Genomic DNA, 23,879 nt, shown 5'->3' on the forward strand with positions numbered 1-23,879 from the left:
GGTTAAAAAAAAATAAAATAAAAAAGGACACTAACTATGGTGCTGTACAGAGTGCTCAGCACAATTCACTCTGCTGTTCATTTATTTATTTATGTATTTGGTACTGGGGATTGAACCCAGGGCACTCTACCACTGAACCACATCCCAGCCCTTTTATTTTTATTTTGAGACAGGGTATGGCTAAGTGGCTGAGGGTATCCAAATCCCTGAGGCTGTCCTCAAACATTCTCCTGACTCAAACTCCTGAATGGCTGGGATGACAGGCGAATGCCACTGAGCCTGGCTGGCAACGTCTTTTAGTTAAGGTTTTACCTTGGCGTTTTGTCCATCCCTGGGAGAAGGAAAGAGTTAAAGGCGTTGGGGGAGGGGAAGAGGAAGTGAGGTAGGGGAAAGGAGGGTGAGGGGCCCTGCCACCGGGCAATTGCCACCAGAAAACAAAAAACCGGCTGCTGCCTGAGACTGGCCACGCCCACAGCTGGGGCTGCTGGCAACGGAAAGCCACTTCTCTCTCACACAGGGGAACCAGAGGGACCCAGAGGATGAAAGACAACAAATACGAATTAGGTGGAGATTAGGACGAGGTCCTGCAACCCAGAGCAACGGTTCTCAATGCACGGCCCTGAGACCCTTGGTATCCAACTAATGAAACTGTATTCATAATAATGCTAAGACATCACTTTACTTTTTCATTGTGTTCACGTTTGTAAAGATGGTGCAAAAGCAAAGGCGGGAAAACTGATGCCTTAACAGGAATCATGCAGAGGCACCAAACTATGTTAGTAGGATTTCATTGCTCATCACCGTGCACTCCCAGTTGTTTTAAACCCTATTTTAGGTAAAATATCTTTAATAAAGCAATAGCAATTAATAATCTTATTAAGTCTTGCAAGATACAGTGACAGGGGCTGGGGATGTGGCTCAAGCGGTAGCGCGCTCGCTTGGCATGCGTGCGGCCCGGTTCGATCCTCAGCACCACATACCAACAAAGATGTTGTGTCCACCGATAACTAAAAAATAAATATTAAAAAAAATTCTCTCTCTCTATCTCTCTCTCTCTCTCTCTCCCTCCTCCCCCTCTCTCACTCTCTCTTTAAAAAAAAATTCTCTCTCTCTCTCTCTCTCTCTCTCTCTCCTCTCACTCTCTCTTTAAAAAAAAAAAAAGATACAGTGACACATGCCACGTGGAAGGCTGAGGCGGGAGGATCACAAGTTCAAGGCCAGCTTAAGCAATTTAGTGAGGCCCTAAGCAATTTAGACCCTGTCTCAAAAAATAAAAAGGACTGTCGATTGACTCAGAGGTAAAGCACTCCTGGGTTCAATCCCCAGTATCAAAAAATAAAGAAAACTTATAAATAAATGTGTTAAAGTATATGTTTTATTTGTACAGAATTCTTATTCAAATACAGCTGTATTTAAAAATTCACTTAATCCAGGCACACATGGTGTGGCACCCCTGTAATCCCAGCAGCTTGAGAGGCTGAGGCAGGAAGATCACAAGTTCAAAGCCAGCCTCAGCAGAAAAGTTCTAAGGCTCAGGGAGACTCTTTCTTTAAATAAAGTGTAAAAAAGGCCTGGGGATGTAGTTCTGTGGTTAAATACCCATGTGTTCAACCCCCATACCCCCCCCCCACACACACACCCAATCCAGGCACAGTGGTATACTCAGGTAATCCCATTGGCTCGGGAGGCTGAGGCAGAAAGATTGCAAATTTGAGGCCAGATGCAGAAATTTCATGAGGCCCTAAGCAACTTAGTGATGTCAACTTTATTTAATCTCAAAATAAATTTTTTTAAAAAAAAATTCTGGGGAAGAACCCTCCACAAATAAAAAATTAAAAGAAAAACAAAAACAAAATAAAAATCTTGTGCTATAGACCACAGTAAGAAAGATGATTGTGAGGGCTGGGGATGTGGCTCAAGTGGTAGCGCACTCGCATGGCATGTGTGCGGCCCAGGTTTGATCCTCAGCACCACATACAAACAAAGATGTTGTGTTCGCCAAAAACTAAAAAATAAATATTAAAAAAAAATTCTCGGGGCTGGGGATGTGGCTCAAGCGGTAGCGCGCTCGCCTGGCATGCGTGCGGCCCGGGTTCGATCCCCAGCACCACATACAAACAAAGATGTTGTGTCCGCCGATAACTAAAAAATAAATATTAAATTTTTTTTTAAAAAATCTCTCTCTCTCCCTTTAAAAAAAAAAAAGAAAAGAAAAAAGAAAGATGATTGTGCCCTGGAAATGCACTTGGGCTGACTGGAGTCGTGAGTTTTTTTCATAGAATACCATTTTAACGTGAAAAAATAACTGATAGAGAAACCATAGTTATTCTGACTTGATATTTGCCAGATACGGTCATCTCTCCGTATCTATTGGGGTATTGGTTCCAGAACCCCACCCTCATGAACACCCAGGATATTAAAATTCATGAATGCTTAAATCCTTTATGTAAATGGATCAATGTTTGCATATAATCTGCACATAACCTCCCATATACTTTAAATCATTCTGAGATCATTTATAATACTCAATAAAATATAAATGGCATATAAATTGTTGTTATACAATATTCTTTAAGGAATACTCACAAGAAAAAAGCCTATACCTGTTCAGTACAGATACAATTTTTAATTTATTTTTGTTCAGTACTGAAGATGGAACCCAGGGGTGCTCAACCACTGAGCTACATCGTCAGCATCTTTTATGTTTTATTTTGAGGTCTTGCTAAGTTGTCCAGACTAGCCTGGAAATTAAGATCCTCCTGCCTCAGCCTCCAGAGTCAATGGGATCACAGCTCTTGCACCATCATGCCTACCCAACCCAATATTTGAATCTGAATTGATCTTCAAAAATGCATATATTAAAGGTTTGGTTGCCTGTGGCACATTGGAAGGTAGAGGAGCCTTCAAGAGATGGAACCCAGTGAAGGAAGTTAGCCCGTTGAGGGCATGGCCTTGAAGAGGAAATTCCCCCTTCCTCTCTCTTTCACTTCTTGGCCATCCTGAGGTGGAAGACCTCCTCCAACCTGGGCTCCCACCATGACATACTGTGCTGCCACAGGCCCAAAGCAATGTGGCCCATGGACTGAAACCATGAGCCAAAACAAACCTTTCCTCCTTTTAAGTTGTTTATCTCAGGTATTTGTCATAGCAACAGAAAGATGACTAACACACCTACTCACTGGCTTGGAAAGTATGCATTCTATTTGTATATATTTAGAAATTAAGGGGCTGGGGATGTGGCTCGAGCGCTCGCCTGGCGTGCATGCGATCTGGGTTCGATCCTCAGCACCACATACCAACAAAGATGTTGTGTCTGCCGAAAACAAAAAATAAATAAATATTTTAAAAAAAGAAATTAAATTTGTAATATCACCTTACAAAGCTTAAAATGCATTTTCCCCTCAGTGCTGGGAATCTAACCCAGGGTTTTGAACATGCTAGGCAAAGCACTTTACTACCAAGTTACATCCCCAGCAAACTGATTATTTTATTCATCCTTCTTAAAAATACAAAAATTAGTCAGGGGCTGGGGATGTGGCTCAAGCGGTAGTGAGCTCACCTGGCATGCACGGCACTGGGTTCGATCCTCAGAACCACATACAAATAAAATAAAGATGTTGTGTCCATGGGATACTAAACAATAAATATTTAAGAAGTTCTCTCTCTCTAAAAAAAAAAAAAAGACTCAAAGAAATTAGTCAGTTATGATGGTGCACACCTGTAATCCCAGCTACTCTGGAGGCTGAGGCAAGAGGATCACAAGTTTGAGGCCAGCCTCAGCAACTTAGTGAGACCCTTTCTCAAAATACAAAGGACTGGAGATGTAACTCAGTGGCACAGTGCCCCCAGGTCCAATACTGAGTACTCAAAAAACAGACAGAAAATTAGATGATTTTTCCCCAGTTCTCCTCCCTTACCTCCATGTTATTATCCCATAGTATTTTAGTTTCTTGGGATTTTGAAGCTTTCCTCCTTTTTTATTTTCCTACTACTACATTCATAGACATTTTTGCTAGTTTCTTTCTTTTTTTAAAATGTTGAGACAGGAACTTGTTAAGTTGCTTAGGGCCTTGCTAAATTGCTGAGGCTTGTCTCAAACTTGTGATCTTCCTGCCTCAGCCTCCCGGGTTGCTGTGATTACAGACATTTGACCCCACTCTTGGTTGCAATTTATTTATTCAGCATCGTGTCTTGAATTCCACTCCTACCTCCTGGACTCAGTTTCCTAATAACTGAACAGGTCTTTCAACAAAAGTCTGTATTTAAGTTTTTCTCTCAAAATATTTTACCCTTGCTGCTATGATTGAAATGTCCCCCAAAATTCATATATTGAAACTTAATCACCAACGTGACAGTCTTAAGAGGCAATTAAGTCATAAAGGGTTGAGCCCTCACCTCTAGGATTAGTGCCCTTATGAAAGGGCTTGAAGGGCTGAGAGTGTGGCTCAGGGGAAGAGCACTTGCTAAGCATGTATGAGGCCATGGATTCAATGACAAAACCAAACAACAAAAGCCACTTTTATGAAACAGCCATGATTTATTTCTACTATGGATTGAACATCCCTAATAGAAAATCTGAGGTCTGAAATTCATCCAAAATCTGAAACTTTTTTCTTTTAAAGAGAGAGAGAGAGAGAGAGAGAGAGAGAGAGAGAGAGAATTTTTTTAAATATATATATATTTTTTTTTAGTTCTCGGCGGACACAACATCTTTGTTGGTATGTGGTGCTGGGCCGCACGCATGCCAGGCGAGCGTGCTACCGCTTGAGTCACATCCCCAGCCCCCAAAATCTGAAACTTTTTGAGCACTGACATGAGGCTGCAAGTGGAAAGTCCCACACCTGGCCTCCTGTGATAAGTCATGGTCAAAGTAATATTTAAAACTGCCAGTCTTCAGCTATTACTAGTAATGTTTCTGTGAATATTCTTGCATAGAGGTATGAAGTTCTGTTTCTATTAGTTAGGAGTAAATTACTTGGTCATAGGTGCATATATAAGTGTTAAGTGTTTTGTTTTGTTTTGTTTCAGTACTGGGGGTTGAACCCAGGTCACTCTATCACTGAACTACATCTCCAGCCCTATTGATGCTTTATTTTGAGTCAGGGTCTTGCTAAGTAGTCCAGGCTGGCTTCAAACCTGTGATTCTCCTGCCTCAGCTTCCCCAATAGGACATTACAGGCTGCACCACGGTGCCCAGCAGCTGTTCTGCTTTAATAGAAACTGCCAAAATTTTTCCAAAGTGGTAATTTATATTCCACCAGCAATGCATGAGAGTTTCGATTTTTCTACTTCTTAGCCAACAGTTGGCATTGTCATTCTTTTAGATTTTAGTCATTCTGGTGGGGACAGTGGCGTCTCATTGTGATTTTTAATTGCATTTCCTTGGAAACTAATGAAATTGAGACTCTTTTCATACGCTTATTAGCCATTTGGATATTCTCTTTTGTGAAGTGCCAATTTCAAGTCTTACCATGGCCTGTTTGTGATTTTTTTTTAAGAGTTTGATATGCATTCTGATATAATTCCACCTTTTGGATATGTGTATTTCTTTTTTTTTTTTCTCCCCCACCCTAACCCCCACTGGGGATGGAACCTAGGGATATTCTAACGCAGAGCTACATCCCCAGCTTTATTTATTTATTTATGTTTTTTTTGGGGGGGTACCCGGGATTGAACTAAGGGGCACTCAACCACTGAGCCACATCCCCAGTCCTATTTTGTATTTTATTTAGAGACAGGGTCTCACTGAGTTGCTGAGGGCCTCACTAAATTGCTAAGACTGGCTTTGAACTGTCATCTTCCTGCTTCAGCCTCCCTAGCCACTGGGATTTACAGGCGTGTGCCACCGTGCATGGCTCTATTTTTTATTTTGAGACAGAATTTCTCTAAAGTGCTGAGGCTGCCCCAGTCTCCAGAGTCACTGGGATTACAGGCATGTGCCACCAGGCCCGGCTGGATAGATGTATTTCGAATATCTTCTCCTACTCAGTGGCTTGACTGCTCTCATTCTCTTAAGATGTCTTTTGATGTATGATGTATAAAAACTATGTGGTGTGTGTGTGTGTGTGAGAGAGAAAGAGAGAGAGAAACATACGAGATTGAACCCAGGATCTCACACATGCTAGGCAAGAGTTCTACCACTGAGCTACATCCCCAGTCCACAAAAGCTCTTAGTTTTTAGGAGAGAGTGAGAGAGGAGAGAGAGAGAGAGAGAGAGAGAGAGAGAATTTTTAATATTTATTTTTTAGTTCTCGGCCGACACAACATCTTTGTTGGTATGTGGTGCTGAGGATCGAACCCGGGCCGCACGCATGCCAGTCGAACGCGCTACCGCTTGAGCCACATCCCCAGCCCAAAAGCTCTTAGTTTTATTTTATATATATATGTTTATTTATTTACTATTTTTCTGCAGTGTTAAGGATTGCACCCAGGGGTGCTCTACTGATAAGCTATGTTCCCCCTCCATTTTATTCTTTTTTTTTTTTTTTTTTGGTGCTGGGGAATGAACCAGAGATGCTTACCAGTCAGTCATAGCTCCAGCCTTTTTTTTATTTTTTATTTTAAGACAAGGTTTGGCTAAATTGCTAAGGCTGGCCTCAATCCCTCCTGCCTCAGCCTCCTGGACCACTGGGATTTCAGGTATATGCCACAATACCTGGCTAAAACCTCTTAAATTTAATATAAGTTGAATTCACTGACCTTTTTTTTTTTTTAATGTGGTACCAGAGATTGAACCCAGGGACAGTGAACCACTGAGCTACATCCCCAACCCTTTTTAATTCTTTTTTTTAATTTAGAGACAGGGTCTACCTAAGTTGCTTAAGTCTTCATTAAGTTGCTGAGGATGGCTTTGAACTCAAGATCCTCCTACCTCAGTTTACCAAGTTGCTGGAATTACTGGCATCCACCACCGTGCCAGGCTACAGTTATTTTTTTCTTAATACCTATAGGCATTTTTATCTGCCATTAAATATTCTACAAGATGCCTATCTGTATTTTTATTTTCAAATTGTCAATTTTAAAATTATAGTTACATTATTTATGGGATCCAGAATGATGTTATGATTTATGAATACAAAGTCAAATACTTAATCAAACTAATTAACATATCCATCATCTCTAATATTTAGTTGTTGATGTTGTTTTTTGTAGTGAAAACTTACTCTGTAAGCAATTTTGAAACTTATTATTTACTGTGTTCCCCATGATGTGCAAATCTATCTCAAAGGAAAGAAAGCTTCCTCCTATTAATTGAGGCTTTATTCCTTTGACTATCTTATTCTCATCATCCTTCCAAGATGTCTTTTTTTAAAAAAGCTGCCTAATAACACATCCTATGTATTGCCTCTCCCTGGAGCAGGGCCTCTGGAATCAAGCAAACCTGGATAATATCTTGTCTCCCGCCCCTCTTCTTTTGGTACTAGGGATTGAACCCAGGGACACTTAATCAATGAACCACATACCCAACCATTTTTATTTTTTACTTTGAGACAGGGTCTCACTAAGTTACTTAGGACCCTGATACATTGCTAGGGCTGACTTTGAACTTATGATCCTTCTACTGCGCCTAGCCTGTCTTCCCCTCTTAACAAGCTACGTAACTTTGGCAAGTAATTTAAACTCTCTAGATTTTAGCTTTCATGGGAGGTGGCCAGGTTTTGAACTGAGTTTATTTTACATAGCTGGATCTCAATTCCTAATTAATAATTGATCAGTTTGTAAGCGCTGCATCAACTGAAACAGTGAGTCATGAACTCTAGAACACTCTAGAACACTCTTAGTAATTTATTAAGATGTCCTAAAGACCTAGGAAAGGGAGATCACATTTTATGACTTCTCAGTTTTATTGTATGTGACTAAGAACAATAAACCATCTCTAACAATGCCCTATGTGGGCAGAGGGTATAGCTCAGTGATACAGCACTTTCCTAACATGTGGAAGGCCCTGGGTACAATCCCTAGTATTGCAAAAAATAAAAAAATTAAAAAAGTCAAACCAAGCCCTGTGATCATTGAAAGCTCATGGGGTGTAAGGGTTGGCTGCATAAAGCAGCAGCAACTGAACCACTTAATTCTCTGATCAAATAATCAGATTCTTCTTCTGAGGCTGTCCTTGAACTTAGGATCTTTGTACCTCAGCCTGCCAAACCACCAGGATTACAAGCATGCACCACTGTGTCCAGTTTTAGATTATGCTTTTTTATTTTTCATGTTTTTTTATTTATCAATGGACCTTTACTTTATTTATTTATATGCGGTGCTGAGAATAGAACCTAGTACCTCACACATGCTAAGCAAGCGCTCTATACTGAACCACAACCTCAGCTCCACTTTCAGATTATTCTTTATCAGAGATTTTTAACCTTGTCCCAGCTGGTTGTCTTGAAGGAAAGTGGATAAATTTCTCTGTGGGGCTGGGGATGTGGCTCAAGCGGTAGCGCGCTCGCCTGGCATGCGTGCGGCCCGGGTTCGATCCTCAGCACCACATACCAACAAAGATGTTGTGTCCGCCGAGAACTAAAAAAATAAATAAATATTAAAAAAAAAATTTCTCTGTGGGGCTTACTCTATGATCTGTAAAATGGGTAGAGTAGAGTAATAGTCCAGTGCCAGCCTCATGATAATGTGAGGATTTAATAAGAACTTCACTGAGAAAGGACTTGACAAGTGATAAGTGATCCATAATGGCCACCATTGTTCTCACCTCTGGTATGGGGAAGGGCCAGTGGGATCTGGACATTTGAGGCAGCTCATGTGGACACTGGAGTGGGGACTAGGGAATACTGAAACTCATGAGGAATGGCTAAAGACATTGTCCAATGAGGTGCTAATGAACATTTCAGGACCAGCTTTGGTGGGTGTGTGTATGTGTGTGTGTGTGCACGTGCATGCACACACGCACTGCTTTGTAGTGTTTGTTGATTTCTATGGCATAAATACTTCTACCCTGGCCAACTTCAAACTACTAACATCTGCCCCGGTGTGGTGGCGTGTTCCTGTAATCCCAGTGGTTTGGGAGACTAAGACAGGAGAATTGAGAGTTCAAAGCCAGCCTCAGCAACTGCAAGACACTAAGAAACTCAGTGAGATGTGGCTCATTGAGATGTGAGATGTGGGGATGTGACTCAGTGGTAGAGTACCCCTGAGTTCAATCCCTGATCCCCGGTACCAAAAAAAAAAAAAAAAACCAACATCACTGAACACAGAATAGTATAGTACTTCCACCATATGCATAAGGAAGATACAAATATCCTCAGGTGAATGGATACTATAAAATGTAAGAAAATAATTATTGAACATAGGAGATGCTTTACCTTTGAGCCACATCCCTAGCCCTTTTTATGTTTTATTTGAGTCAGGGTCTCTGTAGGCTTCTTAGGGTCTTGCTAAATAGCCCAGGCTGGCCTCGAATTTGTAATACTCCTGCCTCAGCCTCCCAAATCACTGGAATTACAGGCGTGCACCACTGTGCCCAATACACCTATAATTTAATTTTGGGGGGTGGGGGATTGGGGATTGAACTCAGGGGCACTCAAACACTGAGCCACATCTCCAGCCCTATTTTTTTTTTTTTTTTTTGTATTTTATTTGGAGACAGGGTCTCACTGAGTTGCTTAGTGCCTTGCAGTTGCTGAGGCTGGCTTTGAACTCGAAATCTTCCTGCCTCAGCCTCCTGAGCCGCTGGGATTACAGGTGTGTGTCACCACGCCTGGCTTAAATTTTATTATTTTAATTTAATTTAATTTAATTTAATTTATTTATTTATGGTCCTGGGATTGAACCCAGGACCTTGTGCATGGGAGGCAAGCACTCTACCAACTGAGCTATATCCCAAGCCCTGGCTTAATTTTTATAACAACTGTTGTTTTAGTCCAGTTTTTGTTGCTATAACAAAATTCATGAGGCCTGATAATTTATAAAGAGAGAAGGTTTAGCCAGATGCAGTAGCACATGCCTATAATCCCAGGAATTTAGGAGGCGGAGACAGGAGGATCTCAAATTCAAAGACAGCCTGGGCAATTAGGCAAAACCCTATCAGAATTAAAAAGGACTGGGATTGTAGCTCAGTGGTAGAGTACCCTTGAATTCAATTCCCAGTATGGGGGGAAAAAGAAGAAGAAGAAGGAGGAGGAGGAGGAGGAGGAGGAGAAGGAGGAGAAGGAGGAGAAGGAGAAGGAGAAGAAGAAGAAGAAGAAGAGGAGGAGGAGGAGGAGGAAGTTTCATTCTGTTAATGGTTCTGGAAGTTGAGAGAGATCTAAGGTCAAGGGGCCAGGTCTAGTAAGGGCCTTCTACCTGGTGGGGACTCTGTAGATCACAAGGCACCACACAGTGAGAAGGGAGTATCCAACAGAGCCAAAGTGGCTTTGTTTTATTTTTTGCAGTACTGGGCTTTGAAGCCAGTACTTGCTAGGTAAGTCAGTGTTCTATCACTGAGCTACAGTTCCAACCCTTTTAATTTTCAGACAGGATCTCACTAAATTACTAAGGCTGGCATCGAACTTGTGATCTTCCTGCTTCAGCCTCCTGAGTCACTGGGATTACAGGTGTTTGTCACCATGCCTGGCCCAGTCACCTCTGAAAGGTCCATGTGGTCTCATCGCTTAATACCTTCCAGTTGGAATTAAATGTCAACTTGAATTTTGATTGGGTACATTTGAACCACAGCAGCTGTGTTTAATAATTGCCTTTAGAAATTCTTGAAAATGTAGCCGGGCATGGTGGCACACACCTGTAATCCCAGCAGCTCAGGAGGCTGAGGCAGGAGGATGGAGAGTTCAAAGCCAGACTCAGCAATTTAGGCCTTAAGCAACTTAGTGAAACCCTGTCTTAAAATAAAACATAAAAAGGGTTGGGGATGTGGCTCCATGGTTGAGTGCCCCTGGGTTCAATCCCCCATACCATCTACCCCCTGCCAAAAAAAAAAAAAAATCCTAAAAACTTAATAATTGACTCTCATGAACTGGACAAGCTGGCTCCAGCCACCGCAGATACTTTTAGGACCTGTAATCATAGACAAACAGCAGCTGTGTGTAGTTCAGGAGCTGGCAACTGGACAAGTGTGAAGGGCAAGCTCAACGTATTTCTTAAGGACGGGGCTTGTTCCTCCAGTGATTATGTCTGTCTCCCCCCACCACACACACACACAAATACATGGTACAAAAGGTGGACTTCTTCCCTGGCTTCAAGTTGTTTAACATTCTAATCCACCAGCACCCCCACCCCCTCCACTGCAGGGCAGACTATCTCAGGAATGCCAGGGACAGGCATGCATGGAGGGCACTGTGGCCAACCACGTGTTTGCTGAACTCACCCTGTCAGGTGTTTGCAAGGTCATCCACATGGGCAGAAGGAGGGCAGCCGCCTGGGAACCGGCTGCCTACTCCTGCCCTCCGCCCTGAGACCTCTGCGTTCTGGGTTAGCAGATAAACTCCACCAGCCCACTGCTCCATGCGTTTCAAGTTCCAGGAACAAATGACCATTTCCTGGTTCATTTCGCTTCTCTCCACGGCCTCCCTGAAAATAATAAGAGCCAGTAATAATGCTGAGAACTGGCTGCTTGCTCTAGAAACATCCCACTTAATCCTCATAACAACCGTATGAAGTAGAAACTATTCTTATCACAGTTCTGTGGATGAGAGATCCAGTACTTAGGTAGGGTGCTAACTTGCCCATAGTCACATGAAGGACCCAGGACTTGACTTCTGTGGAACCCAAACACATCATTATCGGGTTTTTTTTCTTCTTCTCTCAACCATCTTCCATCATGTGATCTCCTCAGCTTGCAATTATTTGGCGTTCTTTGGCATGCTGCCCGCCACTCAACAGTCTCTGCATAGGGACAGTGGTAGAAGCTGTGGGTCTGAGAAGCTTGCTCAAAGAGCGAGTGTGTATGAAGAGGAATCATTGCTGGGGGTCCTGCACACACCCTCACCGAAGGAACCTCAAGAGGAAGAGAAGGACGACTGAGATGGAAGCTACAGAGTAGATTCATTGTCCATGGATGTGCAATCAAGAGACGATGGACAGCCAGACACTGTGTCTCACGTCTGTGATCCTGGTTACTCGGGAGGCTGAGGTGGGTGGATCCCAAGTTCCAGCCCTGCCTGGACAACTTAGTGAGACCCTGTCTCAAAACAAAAAATAAAAAGGGTCAGGGGCAAGTGCGGTGGTACTTGCCTGTAATCCCAGTGGCCCTGGAGGCTGAAGTAGGAGGATCAAGAGTTCAAAGCCAGCCTCAGCAAAAGTGAGGCACTAAGCAACTCAGTGAGACCCTGTCTCTAAATAAAATACAAAATAGGGCTGGGGATGTGGCTCACTGGTCAAGTGCCCCAGAGTTCAATCCCTAGTACTTCCCCACCGCCAAAATAGAAGGGCCAGGGATGTGGCTTAGTGCTAGAGCACCTCTGGCTTCAGTCCCCAATACCAATAATAATAATAATAATAATAATAATTGCTGACCTTTGCCAGTTCATGGAGGCTGGAGCAGGAGGTTGAAGTCAGGAGCCCAACCACATTGGGGATGGCCAGGGTAGACATCTCTTCTAGGAAAGAGAAGATGGGAAATACTAGAGACATGGGGACCTTTGGGGATTCGAGTCTCAGTTTTGTTTTGTCTTAAACTGTCCTTAGCAAATTAGTATGCTGTGGAAAGGAGCTGGCGGAGGGTGGCTGAGCATGCCAATGAAAGAACTGTGATGGGGCTGGCTCCGCAGCCCGGTGACTTGGGAAGCTGAAGCAGGAGGATCACAAGTTCGAGGACAGCCTCAGCAATTCAGCAAGACCCCAAAATTTTAAAAGGGGGAGGATGGGGGATGTGGTTTAGTGACAAAGCCCCCCTGGGTTTGATCCCCAGAGAGAGGAAGGAAGGGAGGAAGGGAGAGAGAAAGAACAGTGATGGTAAGAGGTGGCTGGTGTCATGGGTGACAAGGGATCCCAGCTTCACACCTGAGAACTCACCCCTCCCCACCTGGAGAGGTGGGAGCTGAGAAGCTTCTGGTCTGATAGCCTCTGTTTTCTCAACTAGGAGGTCACAAGTGAGGGGGGACTGACTGGGGTGATGGAGGTGTGGGACAGCCAGTTGCAGTAGACAGAGGGCGCCACAGAAGCAACTGAAGTAGGAAGCATTGCAGGTGCGGTGGGACAGTGCCCGCAGCTGTCATGGCCCCAGCAGCGGCTTCCTTCCACTTGTGGGTGGATGCTGGTTTCATGTCATCTGTGGGCCGGGTAACCCCTTCCTTACTTGCTGCTTCTGCCACCAGGGGGCGACACTCTCCCTCTGGGTTCTGGAGACAGCTCATCATGCCCCGCCCACAGGAAGCACACAAGGGCATCCTGGATTTCTTTCTTCCCTTGCTTGTGCGCGGCCTTCCTCATGCTCTCCTTCCTAACACATGACACGCAGAACGACTCACCTGCAGAATGAGGAAGTCAGGCTGTTGTTGTGCTCAGAGCACAGCAGAACTTGCAGTAAGTTTTCCATGTCATGGGATGCACCCCAAGATCTCTTGAAGCTTTGGAGCTGGGGTCATGGCTCAGTGGTACAGCACTTGCCTAGCATGTGTGAGGCACTGGGTTCCATCCTCAGCACCATAAGAAAATAAATAAATAAAATAAAGGTATTACAACTAAAAAATATATATATCTTGAGGCCTCCCTGTACTTGGTCAAACAAAAAATATGTCCTTCCAGAAAAGAAAGAGCCCTTGGAATTGGCTTTGCCCTATTCAGCGTAGATGTAGGAATTCATTGCAACATTGGCCCTTTTCTTTTGAACCAGATTTGCCTGTTCCATAATTCAGACCCGAGGGCTCGGGGTGTAGCTCAGTGGGGCAGCACTTGCCTAGCATGGAGGAGCCTCTGGGTTAGATCCCCAGCACAAGAAAGGAAGAGGAGAAGAAGAGAAGGAGGGAGAGGGAGGGAAGGAAAGAGAGAGAAGGGAGGAGGAGGAAAGGGAGAGAGAAAGGAACAGGAAGGGAGAGAGAGAAAGAAAGAGAGGGAGAGGAAGAGAAAGAAAGAAAAGAAGAGAAGGAAGGAAGAGAGAGAGGAGGCAAGGGAAGGAGAGGGGAGGGGAGGACAGAAGAGAGAAGAGGGAAAGAGAAGGTTTATGTCTGTTTGTTGGAGTCAGGAGGGGGTATCCAGAAAAGAAAAAACAGCTCTTGGAGTTTAGACACACCCTCCCCCAAATCCAGGGCACAGAAAGCAGAGCAGTTGCCAAAAATCTCAGGCACAGCTGCCTCTTGGCACGCAGACCTGCAGAGGTGGGGGGCCAAGGGCCTGTGGAAATGGTCTGGGAGGAGGAACGCTGAGTTAGCCCTCCTGCCAGAGGCAGGCACAGGGTGTACCAAACGCAGCCTGCTCCTTCACTCTAGGCACAAATGGATTGTGATCCTGTGCAGACTGAAGCTTACCCAGTTGGATTGTCAGGGCTGGGGAGTCCTTTCTACAGGCTCTGACTCTTGTCTATACAAGTATAGACGCTTACGCTTCAGAAAGGGCTATCTGTAAAGAAGAAAATAAAAGAGGGTGAGGGGATAGAGCAGAAAGGAAAGGCTCTTCTACACTGAGTGGCAGGGGGAGGGGGTCAGGGAAGACCTTGTGAGCTGACTTTTTGGTCTGTTTGTTTGTAGTATCGAACCTAGGACCTCACGCATACTAGTCACACTTTCTACCCCTGATCTATATTCCCAGCCAATGAACAGACTTTTGAGCTGCAAAACAAGTAAGAAGGAATTGGCTATGGGGCTATTTGTGTGAAGAACATTCTGGGCAGAAAGGAACAGTATGTGCAAAGGCTCTGAGGTTGAACCAACCCTGTGGTTAGAGGTTAGAACTTTCAATCCCCCCACACCCTAGAGGGACTAAAGGTTGGGTTGGGCACCAACAGCCAATAATATAATCAATCATGCCTATGTAATGAATCCGCTATAAAACCCCAAAAGGACAGGATCCAGAGAATTTCTGGGTTGGTAAACAAGAACAAATCCCTGGGCACTGGAATTCCTGCACTCAGGACCCTTCTGAACCTTGCCCTTTGTATCGCCAGGTAGACAGTGTAGGACACCTATAGCTAGTGTCTGCTGGGGAATCGCTTGGCATATGAGGGGTTAATTTTTGCTAAGAATTCCCAACACATCCCCCCACTATTATTCTCTCCTCTGAGATAGGTTTACTGGGATCCCCATAACCAGTTCCTCAGGTTTATCAAGGTCTTTGTCTCACTCCCCTCCTTTTTTTTTTTGTTTTTTTTTTTTTGGTACCAGGGATTGAACCCAGAGGTGGTTAACTGCTGAGCCACATCCCATTTTTTATATTTTATTTCAAGACAAGTTCTCCCTAAATTCCTTAGGGCCTCGCTAAGTTGCTGAGGCTGGCATTGAACTCGTGATCCCCTGTACCCAGCTGTTTCCCTCCCTTTCTACAGATTATTGATACACTCTCAATCTCTTTCTCTCCCTCTTTCCCCCTGAACTGCAGGCAAACATTTTGCTGCCTTGCCTCCCCAAAATCACTCTGGCCAGGCCAAAAGTCCATTGGTTAGGCTCCAACTCAGTCCTCTCCACCAACAGACACCCCTTAGAGACCCAACTCCACCCTTCAAATCTTCTCACTCTCAAATCCCAAACAGGGAAGGGCACTGGGGCTACCACGGTGATTGGTGTCTTGCCTTAAGCTCCAAGGTGCACCTTGGTGTAGTTGCACACACCTGTAATTGTAGCAGCTCCAGAGCCTGAGACAGGAGGATGAAGAGTTCAAAGCCAGCCTCAGCAATGGCAAGACGATAAGCAACTCAGTAAGACCCTGTCTCTAAATAAATAAAAATACAATATAGGGCTGGGGATGTGGCTCAGTGGCCAAGTGCCTCTGGATTCAATCCCCAATACCAAAAAAATAAAATAAAATAAAATAAAAATAAACCACAAAAAACTCCAGGGTGCTATAAAGTATGTCCTGGCCTTGTCCAGGGAGCTCTTGGTCCTCCCGGGGTGGGAAGAGGAGGCTAGTGGGGTCGTCATGGCACATATTCCTCTAGACAGTGGACACTGGTAACGCTCACCCTGCTCCTGCTGCCATACATCCTCCACCCTCTTCCTTGGCTTGAAGATCCTCTGACCACTTCATGTTTCCTTTCTGAAAAGTTCCTTTCCCCCTCCATGGAGCAAACTTGCTCATTAGACCTCCTCAGCAACCTTCCTCCTTTCTTCAGTTCCCTTCTGGTGACACATTCTTCCCACTGGATGTTGTAGGATCTCAAAGATTCCCAGGGAGAACAGTGTAGTGGCATCCATCTGAAATCCCAGCTATTTGGAGTCTGAGGCAGGAGGATTGCAAATTTGAGGCCATCCTTGGCTACCTAGTGAGATTCTGTCTCAAAGTAAAAAATAAAAAGAGCTGGGCATGTAGCTCAGGGGTAAAGCACCCCTGGGTTCAATCCCTAGTAACAACACACACACACACACACACACACACACACACACACACACACACGGGAGGGGATGGGGGGATGAGTAGGAACTCTGACACCTTTATCTCCATGATAATAACAGTGCACTGTGAGGCCCTGCCCCCAACCAACTGAAAAATTAAGCAATGGAAGCTATCTTTGGGGAGTTGTAACAGTGACCGTTGTGATAAGCCTTAAGTGGAAGGAGACCAAAGATAGTTTCAGCTTTATTGTTTATAACTGACATATCAAATTAGATATACTTAAGGTATACAGTGGGAGCTAGGCGGTAGCTCAGTGGTAGAGTACTTGCCTAGCATGTTCTCCACAGGCAAAAATATATTAACAAATAAAGCTAATTATTAACTTTTATTTTTCCCCCTGTGGTGCTTGTGATAGAACCGAGGACTTTAAACATGCTCCAAGTAAGTGCTCTACCACTAAGCCACATCCTCAGCCTTTCTTTCTTTATTTATTTCCTTATTTTTCTCCTGGTATTAGGGATTGAACCTGGGGCGCAATCCGAGCTATATCACCAGTTCCCCCCCTTTTTTTCTTTATCTTGTTCATTCATTTTTATGTGGTGCTGAGGATCGAACTCAGTGCCTTACATGTGTGAAGCAAGCACTCTGCCCCTGAGCCACAACCCCAGCCCCAGCCCCAGCCCTTTTTTAATTTTTAATTTGAGACAGGATCTTGCTAAATTGCTGACAGTGGCCTCCAAGTTGTGATACTCCTACCTTAGATTCCTCAGTTGCTGGATTGCAGCTGTGCACCACTGAACCCTGTGCAGGAAGGCTATTAAAGAAGAGCAAGGGGGCCAGGCACAGTAGAGCACATCTGTAATCCCAGTGACTCAGGAGGCTGAGGCAGGAGGATCACAAGTCTGAGGCAGCTGCAGCAAATTAGCAAGACCCTGTCTCAAAGTAAAAATTTAAAAAAGGGCTGGGGATGTAGCTCAGTGGTAAAGTGAAGAAGAGAAGGCGGGTAAGGGAGGAAAATCGGGCTCGATTTGATCAAAGTATATTTTTTGCATGTATGACTGTGCCACAGTGAAACCCACTATTCTCTATCATTAAAATGCACCAATCAAAAAATTCATGATGTACAAAATATTTTTTAAAAATCTGTGGAATTACAAAAGCTAGGATCACTCAGACAGATGCAAGCAACCTGTCTGGGACCCCCAGGAAGACAGCATTTTAAGTAGATAAAGAAAACCTCATTAAGTGGTCAGTAGAAAGCATGTCTTGGTGGATGGGGGCAGTCAGCTGACAAAGCCAGAAGGTGGCAGTGTCTACTCAGAGAGGGCAGGGCCCTGGCTGGGCCACATCTTTCACCCTTCCACAACCAGAGCTGTCCAAGTAGAAAGCCCTACATTGCCCCTGGGCAAGATTCAGGCCTGTCAGGCCTTCCCTCCAGGCCTGGTCCTCACGTTGGTCGGCTATGAGGTCAGACTAGGAAGGGACAAAGTATTAAAGGACAGCTGCCTAGGCTTAGCCCAGTTGCATGGCTGAGTGGCCCTAGACTTTATTTCTTTATTTTATTTTATTTTGGGGGGCACTCAGCCACTGAGCCACATCCCCAACCCTATTTTTTATTTTATTTAGAGACAGGGTCTCAACAGGTGCTGCTAAGCACCTCCTGTTGCTGAGGCTGGCTTTGAACTCTCAATTCTCCTGTCTCAGCCTCCTGAGTTGCTAGGATTTCAGGCGTGAGCCACGGCCCCCAGATAAACTTTAATAAGATCTCCTCCCATGCCAATCCTAGCAGCAGTGGGGCCCTCAGGATCCTCCCCACTGCTTCCAGGTACCACTGGACTGAGTTGTGGCCCAAAATCACAGCCCCTTCCTCCCACTCCCTGGTGGGTCCATCTCTTGGGCCGGTGCTAGACTCAGTCAACCTCTTTTCTTTACCTTCTCACATGAGATGAGGTTTTGCTGAAAGATTTGGCAGTAGACAGCTATACCTAACAGGAAGACAAGCCATTTCCAATGGAGTGTTATACAACCTGACCTTAAAAGTTCTAGGGCATCAAAAATCCCAACAGTATTTTGGACAAAAAAAGAAAAATCCATTGTAAAAAAATCACATGGAACATCTGTCATAGGACCACAGCCTTGAGATGCCAGATGAATTTTATTCATATGCATAGCCAAAATAATCTTGGGAAAGAAGAAAATGATTGAAGGACTTCCACTTCCTTGAAGTCCTCGAAGCTTACTACAAAGTGACAGTAATTAAAACAGCATGGGATCAGCACAAAAACAGACACAAGAGAACAATGGAATAGAATAGAGAGCTCAAAAACAGGTCCTTACACATTTGGTTAAGCCATTTTGGCAAGGTTACAAAAAACATCCAATGATGTGTTAGTAAAATGGAATACCCACATGCAAAAGAATGAAGATGGGCCGAACACCACATATAAAAGTTAATTCAAATATTCATACAATTAAGTTAACATTGTATTTTGTGTAGTGCTCTCAGACTACGGCCTCCAGAACTGTAAGATAATTTTTCCGGGGGTGGGTTCCCACAGATTGAACCCAGAGGCATTCTACCACTGATCCACATCCCAGCCTCTTCTTATTTTTTAATTTTGAGACCATGTATTGCTAAGTTGCTTTGGGCCTTGCTAATTTGCTGAGGCTGTCTTTGAACTTGTGATACTCCTGCCTTAGCCCCCCAGCCTCTGGGATTGCAGGCGTGTGCCATGGTGCCCTGCTTCTTTTGTTGTTTTAAACTACTAAAAATAAAATAACAATAATAAAAGGGATCAAAGACCTAAATATAAAAGCTAGAAAACTATAAAATTCTTCAACAAAACATAGGAGACAGGCTTCATGACATTGCATTTGGCAATGGTTTCTTAAATACAATACCAAAGGCAAAGGTAACAAGAGCAAAAACAGAGCCAGGATCAGTGACTATAATCCCAGCTGCCATAATCCCAGCAACTAGAGAGATTGAGGCAAGAGGATTGCAATTTAGCAAGGCTTTAAGCAATTTACCGAGAACCTGTCTCAAAGTAAAAAAAATAAAATTAAAAAGGGCTAGGGGAGCTGGGGTTGTGGCTCAGCAGTAAAGTGCTCACCTAGCACATGTGAGGCCCTGGGTTTGATCCTCAGCACCACATATAAATAAATAAAATAAAGGTATACAAAAAAGGGCTGGGATGGTCTAGGGTTGTGGCTCAGTGGTGGAGCACTCGCCTAGCACATGTGAAGGCCTGGGTTCCATCCTCAGCACCACATAAAAATAAATAAAATAAAGTTATTGTGTCCATCTACAATTTATATATATATATTTAAAAAGGGGTAGGGCTGGGGATGTGGCTCTGTGGCTCAGTGGTAAAGCATCTTTAGATTAAGCTGCAAAAAAAAAAAAAAAAGAAAACCAGACAAAAGTGAATACATTAACAAAACTACATCAGTATATAAATTGTACTATATCAATCACAATTAAACATTTGTGTGCATTGAGGAAATGAAGAGAGTAAAAAAAGCAACTCACAGAAGAAAATATTCACATATCTTTGCAAAGCGTATGTCTGATAAGGGATAAGGGATTAATACTCTGTTATTATTGTTATTGTTTTGGGGGATTATCAGGTATTGAACTCAGGGGTACTTGACCACTGAGCCACATTTCCAGCCCTATTTTGTATTTTTATTTAGAGACAGGATCTCACTAAGTTGCTTAGCACCTCCCTTTTGCTGAGGTTGGCTTTGAACCTGCAATCCTCCTGCCTCAGCCTCATGAGCCACTAGGATTATAGGCATGTGCCTGGCTGTTTTTTGTTTTGTTTTGTTTTTGCCTCTTTTGGTACCAGGGATTGAACCCAGGGGTTCTTAACCACTGAGCCACATCAGCAACTCTTTTTGTATTTTATTAGAGACAGGGTCTCGTTAAGTTGCTTAGGGCCTTGCTGAACTGCTGAGGCTGGCTTTGAATTTGTGATCCTCTTGCCTCAGACTCCAGAGCTTCTGGGATTACAGGCGTGCTCCACCAGACCCAGCTAATAGTCTGATTTATATTCAGAGTATTTAAAGAACAACTCAGTAAAACACAATCAATTAAAACATGGAGGGCCAGGCTGGAGATGTAGCTTAATTTAAAGAAGCCCTGGGTTCCATATCCTCAGGACCACACACATGCATAAAGAGGATAAGGAGGAGGAGGAGGAGGAGGAAGAGGAGAAAGCCAAACCAGGGTGGGGAAGCATGATATCTTTTATATGTAGAATCTTTTAGAGAGAGAGGGGAAAAAACAGTTGAATACATAGAAAAAGAGATTAGAATGGTGGTTACCAGAGATGGTAATAAAATGGGGAGATGTGGTCAAAGAATACAAAATTGCAGTTACACAAGATGATTAAGTGAAAGATATCAAATATATAGCTGAGGACTATGGTCAGTGATACTGTATTATAGGGCTGGGAATGTGGCACAGAGATAGGGCAAAGCACTGGGTTCAATCCCCAGCATTGCAAAAGAACAAAATTAAATCACCAATAGCATACAATGTACTTATCATTAAAACTTTTGGGAGTATGTGTTTTATATTTTTTAATTTTATTTTTTAGTTATAGATGGCCAAATAACTTTATTTTGTTTATTTATTTTTATGTGGTATTGAGGATCGAACCCAGGGCCCGCATGTGCTAGGCAAGCACTTTACTGCTAAGACACAACCTTAGCCTGTGCGTGTGTGTGTGTGTGTGTGTGTGTGTGTGTGTAGTGTGTGTGTGTTTTATTTATTTATTTTTGTTTTTATATTTATATATATTTTTTTTTTAGTTTTCGGTGGACATAACATCTTTGTTTGTATGTGGTGCTGAGGATCGAACCCAGGCTGCACGCACGCCAGGCGAGCGCGCTACTGCTTTTGAGCCACATCCCCAGCCCCATGTGTGTGTGTTTTAATGGGAATCAAACCCACTGCCTCTTGCATGTGAGGATACTATACTACTAAACTAGAACTCCAGCCTGCTGTATATATTTTACCACTTTTTTTTTTTTTTTTTTTTGATACTGGTGATGGAACCCAGGGGCACTTTATCCCTGAGCTACATCCCCAGCCCTTTTTATTTTGAGATAGGTCTTGCTAAGCTAAGTTGCTAAGTCTAGCCTCAAAGTTGTGAACCTCCTGCCTCAGCCTTCCAAATCACAGGCTTGCAGGTGTGTACCACTGCACCTGGCATTGTATTTTAACACAATTTTTTTTAAGTCCTCTGGTGTCCCTGCCACTAGGAATTTCTCACTGAGCACATGCATCCCAGGTTCTGGCCCTCTACCATTTTGTTCTGCCCCTGCCTAATTTCCCTGAATTTCTCCTCCATCTTCACTTTTGGGGATCTCTCAAGTAAGTCCCAGTTATTGTTCTCTGTAAAGCTGTTTCGTTCCTCATGTGTTTAGCCATCTCTCTTCATCCATGTCCTTGGCACCTCCCCTTCCTCAGCCAAAGTGGCTGATCAAGATATTTTCCAAAACAAGATCTGTTCTCACCCTGCTAAATGCATCGAAAATTTACCATCTGGCCTATATATGGGTCTCCTGAGAAATGGATTAATCTGAGGCACAGCTGAGACACAAATCGCCTCTCCACCAGCTGCCAGGTTGAGATAGACCAAAGGCCCCAGGGGTGAATTTGTCAGGAGAAAGGCCACGTTGGGCAGTCTCTTGGCAGCATGCCAGTAGCCCCTTCTGGCAACATCCCAATTCTCTGAGCATCCTAGATCAAGCCTCAGCAGTGTTCGGACTAAGGGAAAAACTGAAAAAGACGGTGGGCAGAGTAATCACCAAGTCCAGTAAGGGGGGACTCAGCATGGTGCTTGGAAGCCCAGAGGCTGCAGGACCTGGTGGGGTAGGGTGGGAGTGATGGAATACTAGACAGAAGGAAAGTCCTACCTGTACAGAAATCTAGGGCTGGAGACAGGTCACCCCTGGAGGGGTGTGTGGGGGTGGGAAAGTTAAAAGAGAAGACCAAAAGCTTTCCCTGTGGTGAAAACTGCAAGCCAAGCCTGGAGGGGAAATAGACAAGCCCTTCTGGGCACAGATCTTCAAAGCAGAAGCAAGAGAGGGAGAGCGAGAAGTCTTTAGAATAAAAACTACTATTTGATAACTGTTTGCTTTTCCAGGTGGCGGTCATTGAGTGCTGATAGTGTAACTGGGACTGAGAGAGGATTCCTTTGCTAAAAGCAGCAACTCTCTTAGGTCTGCAGATACCCTGTGGGATAAATCTTGGCACCTCTGCTAGGGGAGCAGTGGTGTACACCTGCAATCGCAGCAACTTGGTAGTCTGAGGTAGGAGGATCACAAGTTCGAGGCCAGCCACAGCAATTTAGCAAGACTGAGCAATTCGTGAGACCTTGTCTCAAAATGAGTAATAAAAAGGTGTAACTTAGTAGCTCACTGGGCTTAATGAACATGTCATATGTTTTCCAATAATCCAATGTACAAGCAAAAAATTTCAGTTATCCACTATTATGCTCAGAGTGTAAGAGTGAGCCCAGCTGACTTCCCAAGCCTTACTAATCATCATGGTACACTAGAGTCTCTGAACTTGGGCACTGGTATAGGGATGGGGATAGGGCTCAGTGGTAGAGCATTTGCCTAGCATGTGCAAAGCCCTGAATTCCATCATGGCTGATAATAATAATAATAATAATAATAATAATAATAATAATAATAATAATAATAATAATAAGGCTTTGTGCAGTGGAACATGCCTGTAATCTGAGGGCTTGGGAGGCTAAGGCAGGAGGATCACAATTTCAAAGCCAGCCTCAGCAATTTAGTGAGGCCCTAAGCAACTTAGTAGGACTTCTCAAAATAAAAAGTAAAAAGGTCTGGAGATGTGGCACAGTAGTTAAGTGCCTCTGGGTTCAATTCCTGGTTTAAAAAACAAAAACAAGGGGCTGGGGATGTGGCTCAAGCGGTAGCGCGCTCGCCTGGCGTGCGTGCGGCCTGGGTTCGATCCTCAGCACCACATACCAACAAAGATGTTGTGTCCGCCCAGAACTAAAAAATAAATATTAAAAATTCTCTCTCTCTCATCTCTCTCCTCTCTCACTCTCTCTTTGAAAAAAAAAAAAAACACAAACAAACAACAACAACCAAAAAAGGCAATGATATATGAAACCTATGAAAATAGTTTCCATGAGGCACTGAAGTGTTAACCATGCTTGAGTTTAGGTAATGGGGTGGCAAGTTGTTTTCCTTCCTTTATCTTCTCACATAACTGTTTTTTTCCTATCTTTTCTTGCATGAGCTTATGTTTCTTTTGAATGGAAGAAATAAACAACTGGCATAGAATACTGCCAGGGAGGACAATTAAAGGGAACTTGGGGGTTGTTCAGAACAAGAAGATGCAGGAATGGGCAAGCCTGCAGCTAGGAGCTGGGGGGGGGGGGCGATATTTGCAGAAGCCAAAA

At 43.8% G+C, this 23,879-nt stretch overlaps 1 protein-coding gene across 3 annotated transcripts in view; it reads left to right on the forward strand.

The window, feature by feature from the left end:
- The window catches only part of SEMA4B (semaphorin 4B), a 110,812-nt gene that overhangs the window by 14,002 nt on the left and 72,931 nt on the right, over positions 1–23,879 (forward strand). The gene's annotated exons all lie outside the window — the stretch shown is intronic.

The sequence above is a fragment of the Spermophilus citellus genome, assembly GCF_964194105.1.
Source record: "Spermophilus citellus genome assembly, chromosome: 4".
Lineage (NCBI taxonomy): Eukaryota > Metazoa > Chordata > Mammalia > Rodentia > Sciuridae > Spermophilus > Spermophilus citellus.